Raw genomic sequence first — 19,973 nt, 5'->3', positions numbered from 1 at the left:
GTGACTTTTTATATTACTTAATTTGTTTTTACTGGGAAACACACACTTAGTGGAGTAGCACCACCAATTGCATTATATGCAGCTTTTGTATAACGAGAAAGGCTTTTGATTTGATTTAAGTGAATGTGGATTCCCAGTGCCATTGATGGCGCGAGACGTCCAACCTGTTCGGGTTGACAGACATCTGGCGTTGACAATGGCGGCCAGTAAAATCACTTTTTTTGGCCCAAAATGTCCTGTTCCAGCCCGCATGAGGTCCAGTTGGCAGGAATCTGGCCCGCAAACCAAACTGAGTTTGACACCATTGATTTAGAGTGCGGTGGTCACTCAGTTGACAGCAGAAAAGTCTAAATAAACATTGCATCTTCTTTTTTCCCATGATAAAAAAAACAAAAAATCTTTCCATTATTATAACACTTACTCATTACAATCACTTACTCACCGTGTGATAGGGCACAGTCTCATTTGCGGGTATATTTTCGTTTTTTTGTCAATACATTCGACGCCTCGTCTGATAAGGCCCTAAAATGACACTTGTCTAGTGTATATTATTTTAGTCGATAGCGTACCTATGTTATGCTAGATGCTAACATATTTAATGCTAGCTGCTAGCGTGGTTTTTTTGTTGAATCATTTTGGGGACACAAGACTTCAAATAAAGAAATAAGATTTGATCTTTGCGTTTCAGATGTTAGTAAAGTGCATCAAACTGAGCACCAAGAGTCGGCTCCCATGAAAGATGAAGACAATGAACAATTCAAATGCATTAAAGTGCAGCAAATGGAGCATTTCATTACTGTAGGGAAACTCCGCATTGAGGAGCAGCAGCATCCCCTCATAAAGATGGAGGAAGAACCTCTATATGTTAAAGAGGAGGCGATGGACGTCCCTATGGGGGCTGTTGAGCTCCTAGGTAGCGAATATAAAGGTCCAAGTGAAGCCAGTGGATGGGCGGAGCCTTTGAGTGGCAGCAGCTCAACGGAAGAATCCCTAGCAGACAACCTCATGGCTACACCATCAGCTAGCTACGATGCCTCATCACTCTTGCAAATCTGAGTATCAATTCACTTACTTAGGGAGGAGGCTAGGGTTGGACAATTTCAATAACAATATTTAAAAAATATATGTACGGCCTACGTCATTACAAATGCACCATTAAAAAAAAAACAGGCTTAGGCCGGCGAATATGGGACTTGCGCGGTCAAACAGCGGTATCGTGCAGCCAAGCACAGTTACTGCTTTTTCACTGCCCTGAAGAGACTAGATCACCTCCTTAAAAAGCATCCATGACTCAAGTTATCTGCTTTTTCCTGTCAATGCAATACATTTGTGTCATTAATTATATGGTAAAATAACAGAAAGCTCTGACTGAATGATGCCGGAATCAAGGTTGGCACGCTAAAGGAGAACGAGAGCTAGCTTGTGCATGGTAGCGGCCACCGGCCTGATACATTTGGCGGACACCAATGCTGGCTCTTCGTGGGGTTGTTTCAAAAAATATTCCTGATATGTGATATTACGTAGTATCAATTCATTTTTAAACCAGCTCAACCACTAATATTTCACAAAGTTTATTTTAAACCACCAATTAAAATTTGCTAAATAGTATTTCTTAAAATGAGTGATAGAAAACAAATCAGTGCATAACATGCAGAGCTGCCAACTTCTCAGGAATTTCTGGCGTTTACCCGTAAAAGCAATTAATGTAAAACATGATATTAACAGTTTGACTTAAATTGTCCTACTTTATAATTTTTTACACATTATTTTGATTTTACTTGAATCACATTCAATCCGTAAAAACTCCAGAAATGGGACAAGGGTACAAGGGGTTGACGGAGGTCGACAGCTTTGAGGTAAGCAGGGCTTTTTAAACTCCAACTTATCTTCAAGCATTTCAGTGTTTCCAATAATTTGAGATGGCAGAGAAGTTTGTCGGGACTGAGCTCATATTTCAATATTCTCGTAATTCGAACGAACGTTTCCCATGCAAATTACCTAAAAACAAATTAATTTGTTACTACTAAGCAGGATATTGGCTTGGAAAAATGTTTTATTTCTTCTAATTTACCATCTATTACCAAAGAAACAAATAATTAGTGGTTTAATATTACTAAAATGTGTTAAATAGTAAAAACTATACAGATTTCGAAGAGGGGGAGTAAGAGACGGACAGATAGAGTAGGACGGAGGAAGGCGGCGCTTTTTCGCTCGGCAACATGCTCGTTTCATAACATAAGCAAATTCAAATGAATTTGGATTACGATGCTGACACACTCAATAATACGTTTAATCTAACCATACACTAAACTTAATTCTATTCTTTTATTAAAGTTTGATACCCTGGTTGCCTATTTGCCCCGCCTCCACCATGACTTTCACTATCGATAGGCTGCTTGCTTTTGTATTCCCTTCAAAATATTCCCAATGCACACAAATGTCCTCACAATAGGTTAACGCATGACCACTTGCCAATGAGAAGTAATATATACTCGTAGCGATCACTCCACCATTCGCGCTGAGTGGCAGAAAAAAAACACTGAAAAAGATGCAATGCTCTGCCTGCCCAGTGCTCGTAGATATCTGTTATACACGAAAGAGATGAGGCTAAAAAGACAGTGCGCTAAAATCATAAACAGCCTCACATGTTTTGGCCACCTGGCTTTTGTGTATCTCAAAATGTGTCTCGTATCTCCAGATAATTATTTGCTTGAAATTTTATTTGTATCTCGAATTGCTCGTATGTCGAGGTACCACTGTATATGTATACCCCGGCGTGTCTGAACTTACTTAAAGTCCCCCTCTGCACGGCAAAATAATTAACTATCATTGAATTAACTCTATCAAAACATATACAGTGGGACCTCGCTAATTCACGGTTCCACCATCGCGGCTTCAGAGCTTTGCAGGTTTTTTTTGGGAAAAAAATAAAAATAAAGAAAAATATTACATTGAAATTCACCGGGGCTTTCGCTCCGAGCCGATCGTTGGACCGTGCACCACATCGGACTTATTTTTATGAGACACCGCCGTTTGACATAGTCTCTTTTTCATCCTATTTTTCTGAGAACCAGGAAATTCCCCGGGCCTTTTCCACCGAGCCTATCCGAGTATACTGCATGCTTCGGACTGAACCATTCTGACGCCCCGCCGTTTGACTTAGAAAAGGTTTTGGACATAGAACATTTTCGATAACCAGGAAATTCAGCGGAACATTCGCCCGAGTCTATCCGAGGACAGTGCATCTTCGGATACATTTCTCTGAGACACCGCCGTTTGACCTAGTCGTTTTTTCGACATTTTACATGAGAACCAGGAAATCCACTTTAAATACACATTCACGTTTTATGGAGGTCTATTCCAATACACTTTGACCTTTTATGGAGGTCTATTTTAATACAGTAAATTGTTTGATATAACTGTTGTAGACCCTCAATTGTTATTGTAAACAGACAACATATTTTAGTTTTTTTTTGTTATAACATGTATTTCACTCTCTCTACCCGTATTCCATATGGTCTACTGTATATGGGGGGGGGGGGGGATTAAGTATTTTTGAAGGGGCACCCCGACTTCGCGGAAATTCACTTATCGCGAGTGGTCCCAGTCCCCATTAACCGCGATAACCGAGGTCCCACTGTACCCTATAGAACAATGAATATAGTACTCACAAATAAGGTGAAGCTGCGGCAAACAAAACTTACTTAACTGGACAAGGGTGTCTTCTAAAGCAAATAAAGACTCCACTGCCTTAGCACCTGCATACCAGATAGTCCAGCCCAGAACTGCACAAAATAGGAGGGTTTAAGTAAGGGCAGGATATGACCGTGATTGGAGGAGGGATGACAACCCACAACATAATGTATACTCAGGCTGACAGCTGTAACAGTGTCGAAATGAATGTATGGCGTGGCCAGCGAAGGGGCAGAGCCTGGAAACACATCAGCATGGCCCACAATTAAAAAGGAGGAGGAGCTAGAGTTCCTTCAAGAGCATAAGAGAGAAGAGCAATCTCCAATAAAAAACGAGGAATGTGTCAAATGTTCAACTGGTGAGCCTTTCCAGAATGAAGACGATCTGGGCGTGACCAACAGAGGGGCGGGGATTCTGAACGGCAACTCAACAGAAGGATGGCGAGCAGAAAATGTAATTGCTCCTTTATCAGATGGTAACGACTTGCTTTTTGACGATGATGATGTTGATGATGTTAAGAAATATCCTTGTGGCGACAAATTCTGCAAATGCTTTGAGTGTGGGAAAACTTTTGGGAAAAAGTCTCATTTGAAAATCCATATGAAGAGCCACACCGATGAGAAACCCTCATCATGTTCAGTTTGTGGTAAAACATTTACACACAAGGGAACATTTAAAATGCACAAAAGAGCCCACACAGGTGAAAAACCATTTGCGTGCTCAGTTTGTGGTAAAAGGTTTACAGAGAAGAGAGGCTTAAAAATACACACAAGAACCCACACTGGTGAAAAAGCATTTGGGTGCTTAGTTTGTGGTAAAAGATTTACAGGGAAGAGACGCTTAAAAATACATACAAGAACCCACACTGGTGAAAAACCATTTTCGTGTTCTGTTTGCAGTAAAACCTATTCTAAAAATGAACAGTTAAAAATCCACATAAGAACCCACTCTGGTGAAAAACCAGTTTCGTGTTCAGTTTGCGGTAAAGCCTATTCTGAAAATGGAAACTTAAAAATCCACATTAGAAGCCACACTGGTGAAAAAACATTTTCGTGTTCAGTTTGCGGTAAAGCCTATTCTGAAAAAGGACACTTAAAAATCCACATAAGAACTCACACTGGTGAAAAACCATTTGCATGTTCAGTTTGCGGTAAAGCCTTTTCTCTAAAGCACCATTTAGAATGCCACACAAGAACCCACACTGGCGGGAAAAAAAAATCGTGTTCAGTTTGTGGTAAAACATTTACACAAAAGGGAACACTTAAAATGCATACAATAACCCACACAGGTGAAAAACAATTTGCGTGCTCGGTTTGTGGTAAAACATTCACACAGAAGGGACACTTAAAAACCCATACAAGAACCCACACAGGCGAAAAACCATTTTCCTGCTCACTTTGTGGTAAAAACTATTCTCTAAAGTAACATTTAAAAAAACACACAAGTACCCACACTGGACAACGTTTTCCTGTTCAGTCTGTGGACACAGATTCGCTACAACAGCCCAATTAAAAAGCTACACATTTAGAAAAACCTGAAAAGAAGACTTAACATCCCGCACAGGAGAAAAGCCCGATTTTGCTCAATTCGGCAGGAATATCTTAAAAACACAACTACCCACAATGATTTGAAACCCTTTTCCTGCTCAACTTCTTGCCAAAGATTTAGTCGTAAGGATAGACTTAAAAGATGCAAATGAGGTGTGATAAGCAGTGGCCAATCACGGCTTTAACCGCTTTATCAATTTCTGTATGAAAGATCATTGTAATCGAAGTATAATTGTATTTTGCATTCTGAAAATCATGTTTACACTTTTTAATGTGTCGATCGGACGTTTCGCCGGGCGGACGTTTCGCCGGGCGGACGTTTCGCCGGGCGGACGTTTCGCCGGGCGGACGTTTCGCCGGGCGGACGTTTCGCCGGGCGGACGTTTCGCCGGGCGGACGTTTCGCCGGGCGGACGTTTCGCCGGGCGGACGTTTCGCCGGGCGGACATTTCGCTGAGCGGAAATTTCTGGGAACTCTGAAGTTTAGGAAGGTGATCTGGACTCTCGGAGATTGTGTTGCATTCTCGAAGAAATTCCTGGAAATCCAGAGTAGTTGGCAGTCCTGAGATATAGCGAGGCACGTGGCTTTTCCCACCCGCTGCTGGAGCTTTTCAGGATCACCGGTGAAAGAACCTTGGTATTGGCTGGGGACCATCATAGCACGGTTAGTCCTGCTATTCAAAGTCATCCATTTTGCATTCAAAAACTTCCATTCCAAAGAAACACGTACGAGACATTCTAAACCAGACCAATATCCTTTAATGATCCAATTGGAATATTGTACTAGTAAGCCATGAGTGAATTTTCGGTCCAAGTTGGTTGTTGTCTTTATCAATGAGCCCTAAGTAGCTCAGTTCAACCCCGGGTTTCGGCAGCACATTGGACTTTTGCAAACCCACCCTTAATCAGCTGGCAGTCAGTTTGCTAACTGTTTCCTTGTAAGCCGTGAGTCATTTTGCAGTCAAGTTTGACTCTTGTCACCAACATAACCCGAATTGGATAGGGAATGTTGGAGAGCGTTCCCTGAATCGACCTTGGGCTTTGTGTGTCCATTGGACTATCAGTTTAATGCATCAATTGGTATATTGTGCTAGTAAGCCATGAGACAATTTGCAGTCCTAGTTGATTTTCTTTTTATTCAGTCAGCCGAAGTAGCTCAGTTGGGAGCGCGCTAGACTGAAGATCTAAAGGTCCCTGGTTCAACCCCGGGTTTCGGCATTGCATTGGACTTTTCTCACATACGCTAATTTGGCTGGTACTCAGTTTGGCGACTGTTTTCGTGTAAGCCATGAGTCATTTTGCAGTCAAGTTTGATTCTTGTTACCTACATGACGTGAATTGGCTCAGATAGAGAATGTTGAAAATTTACGACAATATGCAAGTAATCATGAAAGCTGTTCGGATAGTGATCCCCCTGCATCAGCATCTTCTTAAGCGTCCTTCTCGGTCTGCATTCTGGGGTAAAGGTCCAGTAACCAGTCCTTAGAACGAGGACCCGGTGACCTGTTACAATCGCGAGTTCTCCTTAGACAAATTGAAGAAGCTTTCGTACAATCTCATTTAGGCAGAGCGTGGTGCCGAAAATGCCAAAGTCGTGGGTTCGACCGCCCAATGGGCACGGCCTCTCTTGAACACAGGTGTCAAAAAGGCAGCCCGGGGAACAAATCTGGCCTGCTGCATCATTTTGTGCGGTTTTATGGCCATTTTGCACATGGCTGGTTGGCTTAGTTGGTCAGAGTGCTGCTAATAATGCCAAAGGCCGTGGGTGTGACCTCCATGTGGGCCATGACCTCTCCAAAGTCAAATACAATTACCTAGTCCAAATTCTTTTGCCGTAACATAAGTATTTAGCTAGTTGACGTGTTGCATTTGCGTCATGATGCAAATACCTGAGCTTTGTGGGACATGGCCTGTTAACTCAGTTGGTCAGAGTGTGGTGCTGATAACGCAGAAGTTGTGGGTTCAACCCCCTCAGTGGTCCAGATGTCTCTGCAGTACTTGAAAATGCCTGATACAACTTATTTTTTCATTACATAATCTCTTGTCTTGATATTTCCTCAGTTTCTGTGATCTGGTAATTTCTCTGCTCCACAAGACAGAAGATGCCACCGAGGATGTGAATCATCTCAGTGAGGGAATATTAGCTAGGTTTGTTCCCACCACATTTCTCTTCTTCCCAAATTGTTGTGAAATTATATTTGTCTTCATACTCAAGCGGTCAGAACAGTGTTTTTCAACTTTGCTTAGCCTCCAATGAGGAAGCCTGTAGAAAAGAGCTACCTTGCTAACGCTAGTGGGCTAACGTTCTGAACCTTAGCTTTTCATGCTAATGGCTAGCATGCGCAACCACGAGATGGGACACAATTGACGTATGTTCTATCAATATTAGAATACAACAACACATCACTAAATATTTATAGTTGAGGATTGTGGGTCACATTTTTCACTCATTCATGGATATCTTTTTAACTTTAAGCAAAAAGCTAAGCTAACCACAAATGCCATAGAACCCTTCTTGAGAGAGTAATTACTTGCCCAAGATGCTAAACAAAAACTGCGTAAGCTGATGACAACACTTTTTCAAAATTGAATGTAATTTCTACAAATGGAAGTATAGTTTCTGTAATCATAAATACATAATTAAATCTTAAATGGCCATACAGAAAAATGTATCACATTTCCCTTCCCAATACGTGTATGAGACCAACGAAAACGGCGACCATATTGAAGCATTTAACCAATCACATTTCAGCCGTTATTTGTTGCCAGGATCAGAAATCGTCCTCAAGGCCGTCACAATCAGTTCTGCAGGCTCTGCTGCAATATACAAGCATCAATAAGACTGTTGCTCTAACCAATCAGAATTCGATTTGGTGACACCAAGGCCATTTCGTAGGCGGAGGGATACGTCATCGCTTTCGCCAATTATGATTGGCTGGTAGGCAGACCAAAGCCTAAGTGTGCCAGCCACAGATCGTAAACCCCACCCACAATGGCAGACGGAGGAAAACAAATGGATTTGGTTGCAGATTATCTCACAAAGCTATTTTCCAGACAGACTTTTCCAGAAAAAAATGGACATTAAGAAAGGACGGTCAACTCCATAGCTAACAAGCTTTGGAGTTGTCGGACCATTCTTAATGATGTCCAGCTTTTCTTGAAAAGTCCGACTTGAAAATGGCTTTGACAGTAAATCTGCAATCAAATCCATTACGAGATCATCTTCACCCTTGAAAAGCTCACCAGATGACCAGGTGACATCTTCCTCCTTTTTGATTGGCGATTGATCTTCTCTCTTTTGCTGTTGAGGCGGCTCTGCTTCCTCTTCAATATGGGGCCATGCAGAGGTGTTTGCAGACTCCGCCCCTCCACTGGCCCTGCCCAGATCCTCTTCTATTTTAAAAGACTCCTCACCAGTTCACCAGGTGACATCTTCTTCCTCCATTTTTATTTCAAGTTGCTCTTCTCTCTTTTGGTCTGGAGAAAACTCGGGCTCCTCCCCTTCGAATTGGGGTTGCTGATTTCTGAAACTTTCAAAGACACAAAGATAAATTATGTAGTCATAATTCTGACAAAATTAATTGGCTCCTGAACTTTTTTCGTAACTTGAAATATTTGTAAAAAGAGGTTTACTATACATATATAAATTCTCAATTTTTTTTACACGGTCCTCACACAACTGCTGACTAAACCCTTCAAAATTGGTAGTAGCATCCCAATTTTGTATTAAAGATGTGAGCAAACAAGCGATGAGAGAAATGAGGAAAAGATTTATTAATGTTTAATAAAAAAAAGTGTAAATGTGTCCTGCGCTGCTGAATTAGTTCCCTCCGCGGCCGTTATTATGGAAGACGTAATACTCGTGTCCGTCTGCCAGATGGCGGCAAGAGCATTTCCTACCAGAGCCAAAAGCTGTCCACTTGTACTACATTTTACACTTTTACCTGTGCCCTGTGTGTATGTGAATATATGAGCCACGTTGCCACGTTTATATGGTATTTAATCGCTTAATAGGGGGAATTGCAGTCGTTAAAAAGGGGAGCATTTAGTTGAGGTGGACAGGTAAGAGTCTTGAAACATGGACAGTGGTAGTTCTGAGGCAGCCAATTCAATTGAATGCTTTTATTGTGATTATAGAAGATAGAATGAGAGCGATGGAATGAAAGCCGAGTAGAAGGTAAATATGTTCTAAAGTGAGAATCAATGCATCCACGACAATATACATAATATAAATGAACATATAAGGAGATCCATTTGGCGGGATTTCATAACCTGGATCTTCTTCGTATAACTCGAGTCACTCATTTGCATATAATAATTTCATAACCTGAAAATGTCATACCTAGAGGCATTCGTAAGTAGAGGTATGACTATTTTATAAACTGTCAATCCAACTGGAAATCCTGGAGATCCTTAGACTGGGACCAATGTTCCCTCTAATTTTCCGTTGTTTTGGGCAGAAAGACAACCTCCCTGAGCGCACTGAGTACCAGGGTGAGCGACATCATCATTGATCGCTATGGACAGACCAGTATCACACCGGCCATAAGCAGTTGCATGCCAATGTTCCCTCTAATTTTATATAAAACATGCTGTAAAACACAAAAAAAACATAGAAGTGGACAGAACTACTGCTAATTAATCGCTGCCGCGTAAACCGTGCCATCATGGGGAATGGGCAAATGGGCATATATTTTTTTATCGTTTGGATTTTATTTACTGCGCGCCATATGATTGCTGCTGCGCAGAGAAGATGAGAGTAGTGCGCAATTGCGCAGCTTCGAGGGAACGTTGACTGGGACTCTATAGTCTTATATTGGCAGTGGAAGAATTTACTCATACAGTCGATGTGAAGTATGAATGTATTTTATGCTTATTATTATGTCTTTTGGTTTATATAGTGTAGTCACTGGAATAGAATTTTGCACGACCTAATGGTAACTCCCGTCACGACCTCTTTTAGTTAGGGGGGGGGGGTTATCTATCACGACACCCCCATTCCTTTGTGTACTTTCCCGCCTTAAGTTTGTCTCTGTCACATGATCCTGTGCTAATAAAACCAGGTTGTTTGTAGGGAGTTGCCAGGAATTCCAATCGGTCATTCGGGAAGATAGGACATCTTCTTGCACTGGCTTTTCTGGCTTCCTTCTTCATATGAAGTGGTTTAAATTTTCATCACGACTGGCTGTGTGTTTCCTCTGCTCCGATATTATTGAATGTATATGGTCTTAAACCTGACATTTTCTGGTGCCGAAAATCCCGGAGATTCATTTCTGAATTTCTCGGACCGCGGTGGACTGAAAGCCGAGAATTACTGCCGTCAGCCCTCTTACTTTGAAAGAGGGGGCCTTTTCGGTCGATCGCGGCCCGGTTGAAGAAAGGAACCCGGCGGAGAAAGAGGAGGCAGGCAGACGGTAAGTGCATTTAAAAATTTATATATAACATGGCTGTGAAAATCCCGTTTTTCCATTTGTGAAAGAGTCGAAGAAAAACGCTCCATTAGTGGGAGATAATAATAAATAAATAAATAAATAATAATAATAAATAGATAATAATAAATAATAATAGTAAAGAATATCCAAATGATGTGAAATTCATGCAAAGACATTTTCCTGACAATTGCGCCCATATAGGAGAATGGACCAAAAAGAACCATGCAAATGGTTGGGGGGGGGGGGGTGGGATTGATAGTGGAACCTTTGCAAACTATTCAAAGGAATTTAGAAGTAAAAAAAGCTGTAAACAAAGAAAAAAGCAAGAAAAAATATGTAAGCAGCTAGAAGATATTAAAGTTTGGATAGAACAAGCTACTAAATGAGTTAAATTAAAAGGGCTGAACAAAGGAACACAATGGCCGTCGTGGTTGTTGGGCCCGGTGAAGAAACAACAGCAAGAAGTCCACTTTACGACCAGCCCCCCTTCACAGACACTCCACACCCAACATTCCAAGCACCCCTGGTGCGGACAAAAAGAGGGGGGTCACCCAGTGTTCCTACTGCTCCTTTCACACCTCTCACACCCAGTGTTCCTACTGCTCCTTTCACACCTCTCAAGGAACAAAGCATATGGCATGGAAAACTACCCCAAGATGGAGTTGGAAAAGAGGACCCTGAGCATGCAAATGCCACTACAGGTATGAACCGAAATGACTTGGGTCCGATTGTCTCCCCACAGATGCAGACAAGAGCACAAAGAGGAAGAAGGACAACTCTACCCTTCACTGGTGGCATTCCAAGAACCTCACTCCTACCCACCACAATGGGCACCACCAGGTCAGGTATATCCCATGGTTGATGTGGCAAATCCACATTTTCAGGTGAATGGAGATCAATGTAGAACCATTCTCGTCCACCGTCCATGGACCGAGTCTGATTACACTGAAGCATGCAGAGGACTGGGAGACCCAATCAAGAACCCAACTGAATGGTCTAATAATTTTGAACAACTGAGACAAACCTTCCACCTGAATGGAGCAGAGACAAAAAGAGCGTTCATCATAAGTCTGAGACACAACTTTTCCAGAGTGAGGGGGGAAATTTTGATGAAAGAGATAAACAAGGGAAAGTTTACCCGCACGACTCAGATGAACTAACGCAGTCAGTAGAAGGAGTTCTGGCCCGAGTGCGAGAGACCTGGCGCCCAACGTCATGTTATGATAAAATCAGGGCCACAAGACAAGAACCAGGAGAAGGAGTTCATAAATTTAGAGCAAGATTTGAGGAAGTTTTCAAAACCCATAGTGGGATTACAGAAGACCAGAATGAGCAAGGGGTGTACCAAGCCCAACTAAGACAAGCATTTCTGGAAGGGCTCCAGCCCGAAATCAAAGGTTTCGTACAAAAATACTGTATCACATACCGTACCTCGCCCATGAATCAACTCATGGAGTGGGTGATTCATGATGAAGAGAGATACCGCCAAAAACAGGCAAGCTCAGGAATTAATGCTCTGACCCAAGCCATGGCCTCATTGGTGGACCAAGACTCATCACAAGTGTTCTACCAACGAGGGCGTGGGAAGGGAAGAAGTCGAGGAAGACTAGGCCCATCAAAATGGACATATAAAGATGACAGGTGTTACAACTGTGGTAAAAAGGGACATTTTAGTAGAGGATGCAAGGCTCCACCCAGCGGGAACATGAGACCTCCACGATATAACCCTGAAAACCAATATCAAGAATGACGCCAGAAGAAAGAGGGACAGAAGCCTGACACTGAAGAGGAAACTGAAGAAAGCGATAGGGAGGACGAAGAAACCCCCTGCTCGCCAGCAGAAGTGTTAGACTTAACCAAAATCATGTCCACCCTATGGGAAAAAGACAACAAACCAGGACAAACACAAACACCAGTAAAATTTTTATGCGACACTGGAGCAGATAAATCAGTTATCAAAGATAAAGTACCTGGATTGATACCAGGGAAGGAGTGGATCACTGTGATAGGAGCAGGAGGACACACGGAGCTGTTGAGGAAGTCAAGAAAAACAAATGTAACAGATGAAAATGGGCGAAACCATGAAGCAAAGTTCGTCCTGAGTAAGAACTGTCCTGTGAACCTCCTGGGAAGAGATCTTCTCCGTAAACTGGAAATTAGCCTTATTCCCACAGACGATGGCATGAAACCAGTCCACAGGTGGGAGGAAGCAGGGATTCAAGTGGTTGAAGGTCAAGAGGAGCCTCATACGTTCTACTCTCTGGATTTAACAACACAAGAGCCCTCATCTGTAGTCAAACATTTGAAATCCAAAGTTGAAAATGTGGATGGACAAGCACAAACCCACTGGCCATTACACATCACTGTGAAATTTGGGAAAGCTAGAACGGGATTTGTTAAACAATTCGAGCGACTGGGACCACAACCAGTTCGACTGGAGTAGCTGTATTCAACAGCAGATGGAGACCCAGCCGCCACGGTAGACTTGCCAGCTCAAGTAAAAAAACTGCTACAGTTTGATATAACACCCCATGTGTCCATAAAGAGGAAACCTCACAGGCCCTGGAAGGACCTGGGATGCATGGTGCAGTTCCTGGAGAGCAGAAGTGAGGAGTCGTGGTCGCATCAGACTCCCACAATCAGCATACTAACAAACACCTCATATGGGACAGTCACAAGACAGAAGTTGAAGTGGATGACTCGAGCAAATCCAAGAACATACTTGACTGCGTGACAAGGTTGCCATTGGAGAGCGTGTCAGAAGAGAGCAGGAACTACAACAACTTCAACACCTGCCTCGCGTGCAACTACCAGCTGCTATGCAGCTGCAAAGTCTCCAGATCCCCCCTCTCCTACAAGGAAGGGGGTCAAGTGTTCCAGACCAGACAAAATATCTACTCTTCACCTTAAACATTTAGGTGACAAAGGACTACAATATTTAACCGACATTTTTAACCTGTCCCTGAAAACAAGTTCGATTCCTGCAATCTGGAAGTCCTCAATCATTATTCCTCTTCTTAAACCTGGTAAACCTGCAAATGAATCCTCATCATACCGTCCCGTCTCTCTTCTATGTCCCAGCATAAAGATCCTAGAACGAGTTATTCTACCAACCCTCACAGAACATCTACCAGTCCCTGACATCCAGCATGGCTTCATGTCAAACCTCTCCACTGTCACAGCTCTGCACGAGTTTACAGAATCAGTGGCAGGCGGCTTTAATGAGAATAAACCGGCAAACCGTACCCTGCTAGTCCAAATCGACCTTAGCAAGGCATTTGATATGGTCTCTCATGAAAAGCTACTCAAAGACCTGAATTTGACCACCCTACCAAGCTGTATAAAGAGATGGCTCAACTGCTACCTGTCAGGAAGACAATCAAGAGTAAATTTCAGGAATGCTACATCCAGCTCGCGCAATGTCAGGACAGGGGTGCCGCAAGGAGCGGTTACCTCACCAATACTATTCAACTTCTACCTCTTTAACCTTCCTGCAATACCTGAAGATGTCTTTCTAATACAATATGCGGACGATATTTCAATCTTCGTTAAAGGTACGAACGTCGAATCTCTCTCTGCTAAAGCCAACAACTTCTTGGAGAAGCTGGCAGATTTTTTAGAAGAACGACAGCTGGTTGTGTCCCCGGAGAAATCCACAGTGACCTGGTTTACCCCAGCCACTGCTGAAGCTAACCTCCATCCCAAGATCACCATCAAAGGGGTATCAGTAAAACTGGAAAAAACGCCAAAACTACTTGGCGTCACATTTGATACTATGTTTTGTTTTGGCCCGCACATCAAGCAGACAGTTGCAAAGGCAAAGAAAAAGCTGAACCTACTTAAATCACTAGCAGGCTCCAGCTGGGGTTGTGAAAAAGAAACACTACTCCTAACATACAAATCTATCGTCCGCTCTGTCCTTGAATATGCGAGCCCAGTATGGTCGCCAATAATTAAAGACACACACTGGAACCGGCTTCAATCAATTCAAAACCAAGCACTCAGGATAGCATCCGGATGTCTCTCTATGTCAGCCATAGACCACCTGCATGCTGAGTGTGCAGTTATGCTTCTGAAGGAGCACTGTGAAATGATCGGAAAGCAGTACCTGGCGGCATGCCATCTTGAAGGCCATCCAGGTCGCAGACTTCTTCAAGCAAACCAGAAACCAAGAAAGATGAAAAAGACCATCATCACACAGCATGGCAAGGAAATAGAAAAAGAATACGACAAGCCAAATCCTACCAAAGAAGACTACAAACAATGCGTCAAATCCATTCACACCAAAGAAGTTCAAAACATCCTCAACAAGGCAAAACCCAACAAAGTCCTCAATGCCCTACCACCTCTAATAAACCAAGAAGAAAAACTGCTGAGCAGGAAGGTGAGATCCAAGCTTGCCAGGCTCAGATCAGGCTACAGCAGGAAACTAAACAGCTACCTGTCCAGGATCGATCCAGGAATACAAGATGCCTGCCCAAAATGCAACTTTTCCCCCCACAATACTGAGCATCTTTTTTCGTGTACAAATGACCCCACAAATCTAACTATCCAAGACCTCTGGACAAGACCAAAGTTGGTCGCAGAATTTTTAAAACTAGACGACTAAAAGAGAACATTTGTAACCTGTTTTTCTATCACTCCGACATTTAATACAGAACAAAAAGAAGCTTGACCCCCAGAATTTAGTACCAGAGAGGCTAATCAATCAATCAATCAACTGCGTGACAAGATTACATACTCCTACAAGCTGAAGATTTCCCTACAGTCCCAAGTACACTGTGGGCCAAATCAAAAGCAGACGTAGGAAAAATGAACACAGCAAAAGAGGTAAGAATTCAACCCAAGACTTCATTCCGACCAAGAGCCAAACAATATGCCCTCAAACCAGATGCTGGAGATGGCATCAGACCAGTAATTAAAGAAATGCTCGAAGCAGGTATTCTAATTGAAAGTCCAACAAGCGAATGCAACACTCCCATCTTTCCCGTGAAGAAAGCAGAGACGGGTAAATGGAGATTGGTCCAAGATTTAAGACAGGTCAATACAGCAGTGCAAACAAGAGCACCCTGTGTTCCAGACCCACATACACTGTTGAATGAGTTAAAACCACATTAAAAATTCTTTACAGTAATTGACCTAAGCAATGCATTTTTCTCTATTCCATTACACAAAACGGCCCAAGGCTGGTTTGGTTTCACGTTTGAGGGAATCAAATACACATACACAAGGCTGCCACAGGGGTTCTGTGACAGCCCTACAATATTCTCACAAGAGATCGCAGCATGCTTCAGTCAACATGAACATAAAGACACCACACAGATCCTAGTATATGTAGACGATATACTGGTAGCCAGTCCCACAGAAGAAGAGAATAAAGAAGAATCCATCAGATTATTCAAGCATTTAGAGCGAACTGGCAACAAGGCGTCACTGACAAAACTGCAGTACTGCCAGGAGTCAGTCACCTTCCTGGGACAATGAGGGATCCAGTAACATGGACTGAAGAAGGGAATCGAACATTCCTAGAAGTAAAACAGCAAATTTTGGAATCAGGAGTCCTAGCACTTCCTGACTACGAGAAACCATTCACCCAAACGGTGACTTGCAAAGAGACTTTCATGACATCAGTGTTATTACAACCATATGGAAAAAAGATGAGACCAGTAGCGTTCTACTCAAAACGACTGGACCCAGTTGCAGCTGCTCTACCTTCGTGTGTACGAGCAGTGTGTGTAGCAGCATTAGCCGTCCAGATGACAGCTGAACTTGTGCTGTTTCATCCACTCACACTCCTAGTCCCCCATGAAGTGGATCTACTGATAACACAAACTAAAATGTCATTTCTGTCACCAGCAAGACACCTAGCCATAACAGCTACACTGTTATCGCAACCCCATCTCACCATCAAGCGATGCAATACCTTGAACCCAGCAACACTGATACCAACTGAAGAAGACGGAGATCCACACCAATGTGATGAAAGGACCAGCGAAAGCTGCAAACCTAGACCAGATCTTAAAGACACTCCTATTCCAGACAGCACCTATGTATATGTAGATGGATCAGCATCCAAATCAGAACAAGGAAAAAATCAAGTAGGATTCGCAGTCGTCACAGACAACAAAGTCCTATGTGCAGAAAAACTGCCATTTAATCTCTCAGCTCAAGCTGCAGAAATTATAGCGTTAACAAAGGCATGCACATTGTTTTAAAGTAAAAAGGTCACAATTTATACAGACAGCCAATATGCACACTCCACTCTACATGTATTTGCTGCACAATGGAAGAGGAGAGGGATGAAAACATCTACAGGCAAATCAGTAGAACATGCTGAACTGCTAAAACAAATGCTTAATGCAGTACTACTTCCCAGCCATATAGCTGTATGCAAATGTAAGGCACATACTAGAGGCAACGACAGAATTAGTAAAGGGAATGCCAGAGCAGATACAGCAGCTAAAGAAGCAGCACAAACACTTACTGCACAGTATACACAACAACAAAAGAATGAGTCAATCCCAAAAACAGTATTAATTGATATGCAAAACATTGCACCACAAAAAGAAAAAGATGCATGGATAGATGAAGGTGCAGAACAGTCTGCCGATGGTCTATACACAACAAAAGGCCTACCATGCTTACCAAAGAATTTATTCCAAATGGTAGCAAAACTGAGCCATGGGAAATCTCATGTCTCAACAGGGGGGGATGATGGACATGGTACAGCGTGTGTTCCATGTGCCAACAGGTCTAAATACCTACTTTAATTTTTTTTGTAGGAACTGTTTAATTTGTTGCAGACATAACGTGCAAGGTAACCTCAGACCCAAACGGGGCCAATGCCCAAAAGGTACGTACCCTATTGAAATTATACACATGGATTTTATTGAATTATCCAAAAGCAAACACTATAAATACTGTTTAGTCTTGATTGACTCGTTCTCTAAATGGACTGAAATAGTCCCAGCCAGATCACCAGATGCATTAACGGTGGCGAAAGTCATCTGTAAACACATAATCCCAGAACATGGGATCCCCAGAATCATCTGGAGGGATAATGGCGCTCATTTTGTATACAACATAGTCCAACAAATGGCAAACCATCTAGGAATAAGTTTAAAAAACCACTGCTCGTACCATCCGCAGAGTGCAGGACTGGTAGAGAGAACGAATGGTACGATAAAATTAAGACTTAAGAAAACCATGGAAGAAACAAAAAAGCCATGGCCAGAATGCCTACCAATTGTTAAAACATATATGCGGATAGTACCAACTAGCTCGGGATTAACACCTTTTGAAATAGTTCATGGGAGACCATTCCAACTCCCCCTATGGGAAGGTGAACCATGGCAGGAAACAAAGGGCGAGGCGGATCCACTCACAGAGTGGATGGTAAAGATGTTTAGAGAAAAACTCGTCCAAGATACATGTAAGCTACCATTATCCCCTTTGTCCCCCTTGCAGGAGGTGGTGAAGCCTGGTGACCAAATCCTGATCCGAGCCATAAAAAGAAAATCCTGGTCTTCTGCGCGCTGGGAAGGTCCGTTCGTGGTCCAACTCACCACCCCTACAGCGGTAAAGATTGCTGAGAGGTCTACGTGGATTCACCAATCTCAGGTCAAGGTGGTTCGAAACATAGGGGACTGTGAGTAGACTGCAAGCCGGACGGTACCAAAACCCTTGTCCGTGGAACATCATCAGACGTCTACTCACCTGCCCCAAACGCCCCCCGTTTTAACTTTGACATTTCGTAGACTTTGCATTCCCGCGCAGAAACCAAAATGAAAGCTGCCGCCACCCTCATCACAGCGACTGTACTATCAGCCGCAACTTGGGCGTGGCTGGATGCCCTGCCCACTGAGACTCGAGCAGGAAATCAAGATGGTCCCATGCTACTGTCGAAAAAAAGAGTGAAGTGGTATGAAAAGAACAATCCAAAAAATCATTTTGAAGAAAATATGTGGTATAATTTCATGGTATTTCAGAAAAACAAACTGGTGTGAAAGAAAGTTGTTATGTGTGCAGTCGTATGCCTTATTCCACAGGTGCCCCACCAGTGTATCCCAAGCCAATCGACCCCTATACCTATAACACCTACACACCTCTATGGTATCCCGACATACTGAGATCACGGTATCTAGAAGGTGTATTAAGATCTTTAGTTCTCGAGGTTGATGCCACTGTACCACCTTTAACAGGTAGAAAATTCACAAGGCTTTTGAACTATAATTGGACAGATCTAGTTATGTTAAACAACATCCCATACCCACGTAATTTTAAGGCAGTGTGTTTCTCTAGTAATATGACATTCTGGGGTAGGTCCAGACCAGTAGGAGAAGTCCCCATGAAGTACTGCAGTCAGGTAATTACCCCGTGCACACGAAACACCACTAACAAAGATCAGTTCAATGCCACAGGAGCGCCCCCGGGTGCCATCTGCAGGGACTATTACACTCTCCCTGATGTAATGGGCATTGATCCCCAAGATGATGGGTATTGGATGTGTGGGTAAACAGTGTATTTGCGTTTGCCCACAGCATGGAATGGTCGCTGTGCAATGGTGCAGATGGTTCAAGATGCATTATTTTAAGGGGAGTCAAAATACCAGTAAGATATAAGAGATTTACACCTGTACAATTTAAACCACATGATTCAATTTGGGATAGTGATGTCCCTGATGATCACAAATTATGGTCCACCTCCGAGAAAGTCATACTGTCACTACTTCCACAGATTGGAATGGGTAAAGTTATACTCCGTGTAGAAACATTGAATTATCGGATGGGACTGTTCATTAACCAAACTGTCAAGGCTCTACAGGGCATAGCAGATGAATTACAAGCCCTTAGAGAAATGGAGCTCCAAGACCGTATGGTCTTGGATTTGATAACAGCCAAGGATGGAGGTGTGTGCGCCATAGTCGGAGAACACTGTTGTACTTTCATCCCAGATGAAACCGGTGACGAAGGTAACATTACTCATGCAATAGCGGAAATGAAAGCCTTGGCCAACGCTATGCCCCAAGGTCACTCTCAGCCATAGGTGCATCACTTTGGTCGTGGTTAATATCCGGGTCGTGGTTCGCGATTCTGGTTAAATTTTTAACACCATTACTTGCAATTATGTTACTCTTCTGTATTTTTTCAATGTGTATAATCCCTTGTATGAAAACTATGGTTCGAAATACTATCCAGCATACGCTGGTAGCTTACAGCGACATACAGTATCACAGCGTGACATGCCGTAATGAAGATTCTCCCATCATTTTGAAGTGCGACGAGTGACGGTATGTCGAGTCA

General features: G+C 42.8%; 1 protein-coding gene and 1 non-coding gene across 4 annotated transcripts in view; one reads left to right on the top strand and one right to left on the bottom strand.

Annotated features, from left to right (window-relative positions):
* The window catches only part of LOC144209878 (uncharacterized), a 69,071-nt gene that overhangs the window by 10,768 nt on the left and 38,330 nt on the right, over positions 1–19,973 (bottom strand). For 2 of the 3 annotated variants that reach the window (XR_013329268.1, XR_013329267.1), the window contains exon 5: positions 8,483–8,769. The gene's annotated coding sequence lies outside the window, so the exon portion shown is untranslated. Of the gene's footprint in view, positions 1–5,688; positions 5,884–8,482; positions 8,770–19,973 lie in introns of those variants that run through there. The other variant, XR_013329269.1, reaches the window with a different exon arrangement.
* On the top strand, positions 6,385–6,457 carry trnaf-gaa (transfer RNA phenylalanine (anticodon GAA)). The gene has a single exon. It is a non-coding gene; the product is annotated as a tRNA-Phe (tRNA).

This window comes from Stigmatopora nigra, chromosome 16 (assembly GCF_051989575.1).
Source record: "Stigmatopora nigra isolate UIUO_SnigA chromosome 16, RoL_Snig_1.1, whole genome shotgun sequence".
In the NCBI taxonomy this organism is placed as follows: domain Eukaryota; kingdom Metazoa; phylum Chordata; class Actinopteri; order Syngnathiformes; family Syngnathidae; genus Stigmatopora; species Stigmatopora nigra.
This window is presented reverse-complemented; position numbering and strand designations above follow the sequence as displayed.